The sequence below is a fragment of the Etheostoma spectabile genome, chromosome 14 (genome assembly GCF_008692095.1).
Source record: "Etheostoma spectabile isolate EspeVRDwgs_2016 chromosome 14, UIUC_Espe_1.0, whole genome shotgun sequence".
NCBI lineage: Eukaryota > Metazoa > Chordata > Actinopteri > Perciformes > Percidae > Etheostoma > Etheostoma spectabile.
Window position 1 is genome coordinate 5,032,645 of NC_045746.1, and position 11,215 is coordinate 5,043,859.

Here is an 11,215-nt window from a genome sequence, read left to right on the forward strand (position 1 = left end):
TTCCCCCCTAAATGTTGTATTTCAAAAGGTTTTATTATTTCTTAATGTGTTTGTACTCTTAATATTATTATTATGATTATTATTATTTTACAATGTACTGTATATCAAGTCTCAAAATAAACAAGACTATTCATATTGTATCAGCTGCCAGCAGCAGAGGGAGCTATCTGCCTTCAAAATCTTCTCTCATGCCCCAACTGATCACTCTGTTATTGTTATACACCTATGACTTCCCCATAAGAGAATTTCCATAAAGACATTCTTATATAAACGTTTTGTGATTACTAATGTTATGTCACTAAACAGTAAGTCATCTGTGTGACCGCTATCCTTAAGTGAATGTGACTGAGAGTTGTCGAGACAACAGTCTCATGTGTTTTTGTGTCTAGGTTTACTGTAACTCAGCCCAGTCATAAGTGTAGCTGTTATTTAAACCACAGAGCCCAAGGTTAGGATGGCAACTGTCAGGCAGGGAAGACCCTGAGCTCGTCCTCAGTAAGTCTCTCCTTGTCCCCAGGCATTGTGTGCTAATAACTGCTTATACTGTACTCTGTCACAGTAATGCATTTTTAACCCATAATGCACTCAGCCCAGTCAAGTACACAGCACCTTTAATGAAAAAACAGTCAGATGGTATGTCTGCAGCTCCGGGGCATAGGTCAAACACTTGGACAAACATGTTGTTGATTAATACGTCTTCTCTCAGTTACATAACTATAGGCTATAGGAGTACAAGAAGAGCAACGTCTCTGCTTTGGGTCTTCAGAGGATGGCAAGAAGTCACAGACTCATTGTGTGGCCATTTTTACATGTTTGTGCAGAAGATTACAGGACAAAGTATAGCTGTATAGTAACATTTTATTTTATACTTAATGACTTTTACCAATTTATGAGGATTGCTTATAAGCATGATTTTGAACTGATGATATTTCAGATGATGCTTCATTTCAGTTTTGGATATCAGAGAACCCAGCTCTGGCAATGGATTTTATTAATGCTCTGTCTGTGATTGGATTTGACTCTACTTTTAACAGAGAACTACCTTCACAAATCCCAATCAAAGTTTTGGGGATATCTGATTTATATGCGGTGTAACTTCATAATGAGGAATAACATATTCAATTCTTTACTTGTGAATGACTTTTTTGGCAATTTGTTCATGCCCATAATAACATTTAAAACAACATATTTCCTTGTTTAGATGTAATACCAATGCTTTATGGTCATTCATATATTTTCTCTCATATGCAAGCTCAATTTTAGACAAAGAGACAGGTTACCACTTCAATAGATTTCTGCAATATCGGTTTTAATAAGATCAGAATAAAAGAAAAAAGTTGCAAGGAAAAGTATTTGCAGTGTAGACTAAATGTAGCCCACGGTTCGCGCATCAAACCTGTCCCATCGTAGAGTTGGCACACTACACACACTAACACAAAGGAGCTGTGAAAATAAAAAGGAAGTGAAAGTGAAAAAGGACCAGAGATTATAGCCTACCTCTGACAACCCTGTTAAAAACTCCTGTCACTGCCTGTTTTACTTAGGCTTACACTTGAATCCAGAAGCCTATAGGGGGCTCTGATGTCACTTTATATAGCAGTGCATTGTAAAATGTGAGAAAATTCCCCGATTGGGCATAATAGGCTACATAAAGTAATAAAAGTCATTCACTGTGGTCTCTGTGGAGTCTCTCAGCAATAAACTTGTCGATCCAAGCATGCTGAAAAAGCAATATGCAGAGAGGGAATGCCATATGTTTAATATTTATAACATATGGCAACTTAAGGAGGTGTCATCCAAACACTTCTATGGCAGCCATTAAATCCCAGCCTTAGTTGGTATAAGACTTTTTGACATATGTTGTAAATACAGTGCATTGCAGGGCATTTTTCGTGTTTTGTTGCCTTGGATTGTTTGAGGATTTGAATAATTTAATTTACAGAACATGCCCAAAACTTGGAAAACTTTTTTATTTTTATTTTTTATTTTGAAGCAAACAAATAGTACAAAATAACCTAAAAAGTCAATATGCATAACTTTTCACTCCCCTAAATTCAATACTTTGTCGAGCCACCATTTGCGGCCACCACAGCTCCAAGTCGCTTTGGATAAGTCTCTATGAGCTTGCCACGTCTTACCACTGGAATTTTTGCCCATTTGTCCTTGCAAAACTGCTCCAGCTCCTTCAAGTTGTATGGTTTGCGCTTGTGAAAAGCAATCTTTAAGTCTGACCACAGCTTTTCTATTTGATTGAGGTCTAGGCTTTGACTAGACCATTCCAACACATTTACATGTTTCCCCTTAAACCACTCAAGTGTTGCTTTAGCAGTGTGTTTGGGGTCATTGTCCTGCTGGAAGGGGAACGTCCGTCCTCGCCTCAAGTCAGACACAGAGTAGAACAGGTTTTGCTCAAGAATATCCCTGTATTTAGCACCATCCATCTTTCCCTCAACTCTGACCAGTTTCAGACCCGGCTGCTGAAAAACATCCCCACAGCATGATGCTGCCACCACCACGTTTCACTGTGGGGATGGTGTTCTTTGGGTGATGTGATGTATTGGGTTTGCTCCAGACATTGTGTCCTCCCCTCCCATCTCATCATCTTCCATCTCTTCTCCATGCTGAGATGAGTGTGATTAATACAGTGAACACCCACATCAAACGCTGATGGCCGTCGAGCATGTGGCATTCTCACAAACACACACATCCTCCGATGAACCTGTGAGACTCAGATGGATGTCAGCTGCTGTGGTTCGCAGGGAGCCGTGGCCTTTTTATGAAGATCCATGGGGCTATTTCACACATTGCGGAGGTGGCTGTACTTACTTAGCGCGCCTTTAAGGGCCTTGGGTGTTCTTTACACAGACACTATTTCCAGTTTCTACTTTATGTGCTTGTTGTGCAATTAGGTCTATGTGGATGGGCCTCAGGAGTCCGGGCTGACACTGAGTGAAGATTAAGTGCATTAAAATGTGACCAAAACTCATCTTGCTGCACCCATTAAGGTAAGAGATAAAAACAGCTTTCAAATGTCTCATTTAGAAAGTTTCTTGTGACGCTAACACTTTAAAAGGGCACCCTTTAAATTCATCTTTTCACCTATAATTGAATGAGACATCACATACTTAAAAAACAGATATTTCAGGTCAAAAACACATTTAGACTTTCTGCAATCTACTTATTTCCACTACTTACATGGTGAATAGTGTGACTCAAATATAAGGGGGGCTAAACAGGTGGTAAGAGTAAGATGAATCTGTAAAATCTGATCTTAAATCGATTAACAATGGTGGTGAAAATAATGATTAAAGTTGCTCTTAAATTTGTACTTGATTAGATGGAGATTAATGATTTGATTAAGACAATCACAATTACAGGCCCTTCTGTGGCATCACACAGCCGATTTAACAACATGCAAGATGTTCCCAGTTTTACTATAACATATGGAGATTTTCATGTACAGTTCCACTCAAACTGAACGTGAGCATTATAAAAGTGACACACGTTCGTCACGGAAGTAAAGGCTGGACTACAATAGAGCTGTTTGGAGCAGCTTGTGGCGAGGGTGAGTCCCTTTGGGGTGGACTTTTTTTTTTTTCTTTTTTTTTTTTTTAACTTTGGAAGCCCATTACATGCACAAAAAGATATATAACACAATAAAAGAAAAGACAAATGCCAAAAAGCTAAATACTGAGATACCTAGCACCTAATTCTGAGAGAGTTTCTAACCCATTGAACAAAAATGGATCAGCTCTTTCCTGTTTGAATTATTGAACAAGTGGTCTCTCTCTCTTTCTCTGTCTTTCTCTCTTTCTCTTTATTGGCATGCATGTTTCAACAACAATGTTGCCAAAGCATCAGACCAAACACAATAAACAGTTATATGTACGTAACACCACGAGATGGCAAAAGTACTCACTTTCCGTACTTAAGTAGAAGTACAGATACTTGTGTTAAAAAATACTCCGGTAAAAGTGGAAGTACTGATTAAACTTCTTACTCAAGTAAAGTAACAAATACAGCTTGGAAATTTACTAAAGTATAAAAGTAAAAGTAGCCTTGCGAAAGCTTCCTGGAGCACTCAAATGTTACTAGAGAGACGCTGAGGAACTTCCGTGGACATGGAGGACATGTCTTTATATGGCAAAGGCTACATTTTAAATGGATGTCTGCCAATAGGCCTAAAACATAACATATATGATTATTATGACAGAGACTGGGACTCCAGGTTAATAAGATTCTGACTTATTAGCAAGATATGAATTCAGTTGTGATTCTGTGAGAATTCACAGATCCAGTTTCTATTTTTAATCTTTCCCCCTAACATTTAAATTAATCTACATGTAGGTGTGTGCTCAAATATGGCTTCTGGAAATAAAATAAAGGATTAAAATATGAATGACTAAACAGACATTAATGAAGAAGTTCTCCAGCACATTGGCCAGGAGTCCTTCTTGATGCCTACTGTCTCAAACATCTCTGTCAGATAAGGTCGAGGATGATGGGAATGTCTTGCTGTTTTCTTCATTATCAATCATGTCGCCCTCCATACTACTATGTGCTAACGTTAACACCATCCATACTACTATGTGCTAACGTTAACACCATCCATACTACTATGTGCTAACGTTAACACCATCCATACTACTATGTGCTAACGTTAACAATCCATCTTATGTGCTAACGTTAGCGCCATCAAGGCACAATGATTTGCTGTGAATTAATGCAGAATGCTGAATCTGTTGAGTTGTCTTAGTCGTGCGTCAAATGCAACGTACAGTAGATGTATTCCCATCCATTTAGATTGAATAGGTATTGATGACGTAAACAATAATAAGGATAAATCAAGTGAAATTATGTGAAAGTTGAGAACTAGATTAGACTGGATTAAGGTGAATCTGGTGTCCAGCTTGGCCCCAGGTGGGTCTGTTTAAAACAGACAGGGAGCAACTTCTCTCTAGCTAAGTTTCTATCCACTTTCATTTGAATTACAGAATCTGAAGTTGGTCAAAAAAAAAAAAAACCTCATGCGAATAAAGCTGGTGAAAGTGTTGATTAATATCAACGTGCAACCCGCTAACAGGTGAAGAACACACCAAAACCACTAGCTAACTTACTTTAAATGTGAAGAACTAAGACCAGTAACAGGCTTAAGTGAATGACAACATGAGTTATACGACTTACAGTTCTCAACGACGCACACACAATCTCAGTTTGTTCCTCCGGACAGCTTGTCTCCTTTTCACTTCTCTACTTTTCTCTCTCCGTGTGGCGCGCGCACCCGCTCGCGGTGGTGGGCCGCGTGTCCGCGCTATTTCCGACATAACCTCTTGTACAGAACGAAAGTAACGAGCCATTTTTAAAATGTAAGGAAGAAAGTACCGATATTTGTGTAAAATGTAAGGAGGAAGTAAAAAGTCGCCACAAAAATAAGTAGTAAAGTAAAGTAAAAATATCAGAAAAATTACTTGGTACAGTAACGAAGTATTTGTACTTCGTACTTCCCATCTCTGGGTTAAAACATATTTAGTATGAATCTCCTTCTCTCTTTTTCTCTCTCTCTCTCACTCTCTCAGCAGACAAACTAATGCATTGAACACTCAATCACAGACAAGAAATGAATGCAGAGACAGAGCCCTGCTGCTATGTACGATTAATGTTTTGGGAGTCTCTGCTTAAATGAAAGAAAAGCTTCAGGACTTTGTGTAATTTTGTCATGTCAACTTTTGGCTAGTTATCCTTGAAAAACCCACCATTGCGCAGCAGAATGGAAAGGTACATAGTGTACAGCTGTCAAAAAGTGTTTTTAAAGAGTAAAATACAGCCAGGTGTTCACATACAGAGAAATGCCTTCTGTCGTCTTCTATGAATAAGTGAGCATTTAATTCTGGACTTTTCAACAGGGACCCTTACACCACTGTTACACGAACACAATGGAAGACAACTATTTCACAGAGCTCTACATGGTGACGATCCTCCTATCTTCTCCTTTGAAAATGCCAGACTACTCTCTGTCAGGTAAGCAACAAAAGGAGGTAATTTAGCAGCAGTTCCAGCATACCGCTTGATGGCCATAGCCAGACCTACACGTCTCAGAGAAGAAACCACCATTAATCTCCACTTTTGTCATGCACATTGTTCTGCAACCCCTCCCACCACCACCACCAACACTTGTACCATAGCACCCAGCAGGAGCAGCTCAGACTCATTTATCAAACACACACCATGCCCTGGATGCTTCACTCTCCCTTCCTGCTTTACCCCAATGCAAATGTAACAATTTGGATGTGCAACAGCGGCCGCTGTCTCACCCAGAGTGGAACAGATAAATGTTAAACCCTAGTGTGGAGAGCTTTCTCCATATGGATGCATGCTCTTATATGTACAGGCACAGGCACTTGATATATATGAACGTACGCATGGCCACTAGCACACACAAATTGCATGCACGCACGCACGCATTCAAATACAAATTAATGTGCTGTTGGTTCAGCACGTAGCTCAACTTTTTGTTGTTGTTGTTGTTAGCAGGCAGCCTATCAGGTCACAGTAAGGGCTGAATGGAAACAGCTCACCACAGCTGGCATATTTCAACATATCTTCATTTTGTCTGTGAAGACGAAAGGAGAGAAATGGACATATTTTTATTACCTGAGAGAGATGTTCACAGCGATGGTGTTTTTAGTACTGAAATCTGGGGCGCGGGACAAGTGAAGAGGCTCTTTTCACTAGGATAAAGTGCTCATTTGACTGGAAGAGTGAATGTGTGTGTGTGTATGTGTGTGCCCACACAGCATTTTTGTGTGTGTGAAAAGAGTGGACAGGGATGAACAGTTGCTGTATTTGGGTCAGAGCCATCATTAAACATGTGAAAAGAGTGGATTAAACAGACACAGCAATATAGGGAATATGAAGCACAATTAGATGTATTTTAAGTATAATGACAAACGCTCATATATCATCAGTTCAGATCCCACCTCTTTTAATCCATTTCTCCCTTTGGCATTTGTGTTGCAATTGTCACCATTTTTTTTTTTTACCATCTCTGTTTTGTCCTCCTCTCCCTCCCTTTGAGTCAGACCAAACTTTAATCAAAATTCACAAATGGTTGAAAAGAGAAAGCGAGGGGGCAATGGAGGAAGGCAGATGGGTCTAAGTTAGCTAATGTCAATATGTGGGAAGCAGTGAATAAAAGATGAGTCTGCTAGCAGTTGGATAAAACGATGCATAAACAGCAAGGATGGGATTGTGTGTACAACATTAAATATGGATGGGTCTTCGAGACCTTATAGGCTAAATAACAGCATTCCCACAGGTGTGCTGGAGGCGCTGCTCAATACACAAAAATATTATCCTCAGTGCAAACACAAGCCTGCAAATCCCTTAAAATACACAATAAATAATCTAAGTTGGGGATAATTTGCACACACATATCTACATTTTCACTTTCTTTAAAAGCATTTACACACATGCGGGATAAATAAAAGAACGCATGGCAGCATCACCTTAAAGTATATCTCACCTGCATCCCTGCTGATGTATCAAATTCAGACAGATACCGTATTCCCCACTCCACTTCCTACAAACAGACACACACACACACACACACACACACACACACACACACACACACACACACACACACACACACACACACACACACACACACACACACACACACACACACACACACACACACACACTCTGAGAGCAGCTGAACCTATGACAGATGTGTCAATGTGATTCACAGCACGCATACTTACTTTTCACCCAACGCCCACATCACCAGTGGGACATGACGATTGCAGTGCTTTCACCTCAGATGAACCGTAGTAGCAGTTAACAAAAGACAGACACACACACACACACACACACACGCGCACAAAACAAATACACACTACAAATATAAACAGTGTGGACAAGCAACAGTCTTGCATGACAGAGATCTGGTATTATTACCTTTGTGTGTTTGTGTGTTTTGGTGGATGTGTATGGGTTGGTGCAGGCACCATGAAGAATGAAGAGTTTGAGAACAATTCAGCAACAGCTGTTGGATGGATTTATGTAAAATTCTGCACACACCTCAGCCTCTCAAGATGAATTGCAATAACTTTGGTGATCCCTAAACCTTTCCAAAACCTTCATCATCAGGTGAAAGTTTGAATTTATCCAATACTCTGGCATATGACCAAAATGACCAATTACTTCAACAAATGACATTCCCATCAGCCTCAGCTGTACTTAGTGTTGGCTGCTAATTAGCAAATGTTAGTATGCTAACATGTTAACCTTTGGTGAACAAGGTAAAGAATGTACCTGCTAAACATTGTCACTGTAAGCATGTTAGCATGCTGATGTTAGCATTTAGGTCAAAGCACCACAGTACAAGTACACAGAGTTGCTGACACTGCTGTAGACTAAAGTTTAGATTTAGCATAGGATAATTTCTATCTGGTTTAGCTATAATCCAAGAACATTATGTATTCACCAATTAATGGATCTGGATGTCAGCAGGATATTGCAACAATATACAGACACACATTTTATTGTGTGAAGGGTGATTCAGCCGCATTCACAGCTGCAGCAGCATAACATTGTCATTCGATTCTTCCGTATGACTTTCAGTCAAAAAACAAAAAAAACATTAAAATATCAAAATGTTCAACTCTTTGTGCTTGTATTCAACCTGTTTCTACCATTTATACTTTCTAAAATATATTAAGCTTTTTGCTTATTGCATTGAAATTTACATCTTCAGGATTCTTTCACTTCAAAATTCTACTCCCTACAGACGTTATTCAAATTTTAAACTATTTGCAAAACCTTCAGCTATTAGAAAATGATACAGCTTTTTGAAATCTTTTACAGTGTTTGTGTTCTCACTGTTTAGTGCTTGACGTTCCACTTTCAGGATTGCTCCGTGCTGGATGAAATTACACTACACTATGATTTTTTTACGACATCAACTGTGTGCCAGTTCAGATAGCTCAGGGTGATAAGAGTATGATTGGAAGACGGAAGGTTAACTGTTCATATCTCACATCTTTCACTAAGTTTTAAAGTCCAACATACGAGGTGAAAGAGACAAATATGCCAAAAACATACACTTCTCTGTCAGGGCAGGTAACTTAAGGTAATAAGACAATGAGTGGAAGACAGAACATTAAGTGTCCAAAGCCTACATGCATTTTAATCCTATGTTTCAGTGAGTTTTGAATACAGTAAGCAAAAAAGACAAATATACCAAAAATGTATTTTTTGTGTGAGATAAGATAGCTTAGAATGAAAAGAGAGTGATTGGAAGACAGAAGGTTGAGTATTTGAAACTTTTGTTTCAAGTTTTCAGTTCCAAAATAGTACGTGAAAGTGACAAATATGCAAAGACAAACTATGTTATCACTTTTTTCAACATACTATACTATGCCTTTTTTTTAAATCAAATTTGTAGACATACTTTACCATGACTTTTTTCAACATGTTATACAATGACAAATTTATCACTTTTTATGACATACTACTATGACATACAGTACACACTAGAATTTTTTTACTACGACTTTTCACTTTTTCTGACATGTTATACTATGACTTTAGAACTTTTTTTTCAACATACTAGGACTTTTCATCACTTTTTCGACATACTATAAGATATGTATAGGTTTTTATATATATATAATCAATTGATCAAATGTTATTCAACGATTCATACTTAATTCAAGCCTAAAAACTGTAATGTATTAGAATATTTATACAATTTATTAATTATTTTTGTACTTTTTGAAAATGGTCAACAGAGCTGATTGAGATTTCCTAATCTGACTCACCCATTTCCCATGTTACCAACTCATTCATTACTCTCACAGTTACTTCATCCAAATTAAAGCTGGCAGGTTAGCATCAGCTTAAGAAAAAACTTGAATACAATATTGGTATTATTCGGCTTTTGTAAGACATTTTTTAGAAACATTTCCACTTTTCCATAATTCCCTAAAACTTCCCCTTTTACACATTTTAACCAGCAATTCAGTGTGGCAACAGCTTTTCAAAAAACCTTAAAATAGTCCACTTTTATTTGATACATTATTGGCATTATTCAACATTTCAATGGCATTCATACTAATTAAAACCATTCCCACTGTTCTCTCTACTTCACTTACTTCTTACGCAATTATGCCAGCAATCAAGTTAAGCTTTAGCAATTTAGCTTTTCAGCATTCACAAGCATTTTTTTGCGGAAAATGCATTTTATAGTTACATTTGCTGGACAAGTATGCTTTGAGTTATCTCATCAAGAGGGCATCAGTAGACATTTTATCCTTACATATCCATCAATCAATGTTTTGTCCATATGGGTTTTAAGGAATATTCTGTTTATTTGTTTTGGAAAAGAGAAAAAGGTGGAATTCCTGGATGTGACGATCTCTAATATTCGCATTCCAGCTTTAATGAATTTTTTTGTGAACACTGAACAAAAACAAAAAGCCAGGACATAACAGTCATATTTGTCATTTATTAGCATATCAGGTTTTTTGTATCTAATAATATCAAAATGTTAAGGGAAAAAAGATGTTTGATTACAGTACATTCCATTTGCAGAGAAGCAGAGTAAAACCTATAAGAATTCTGAAGAGAACAGTAGATCTGTCGGGACGAGAGCTCGGACCTTTTTCCTGGTTAAGGATTGCATTGGCTGGTACCAGCAAACTGCCACAACTTCATATACAGTAGTATCAGTAACTGCCATCTCACACTCTTGCATTCTTTGAGGTAAAAAAATACATCTTTAGTATTGATACATTCATAGAAATATAAAAGCGTCTTTATTTCCTTATTGTGCTTTTATGTGGGAATATTGCCTTTTCTCTGAACAGCTATTAAAATAGGTCGCAGAGATGGTAACCAAGGGTGACGATCAGGGAAATGTCCTCCATCATGGATCATGAACCAATTTAGTTTTGGCAATTTGCTCCCGGTCACTTCACGAGGGGCGACTACTTTGTGCCTAAATTACCCAGTTGTTTAAACTGAGCCAACATCCAATAAATATGCATCAGTAAATGCCAGGTTCAGCTATTAAACGATTGAACCGTGTTTCCTTTAAATAGATAGATAAATGGCAAGCTGGATTTCCACAGGGTCACATGCAGCATGTTAATGTGTGTCTACAGGCACTACTCAAGGGCTTGGAAAGGCATGCAGAGAGAAAGAGAGAGAG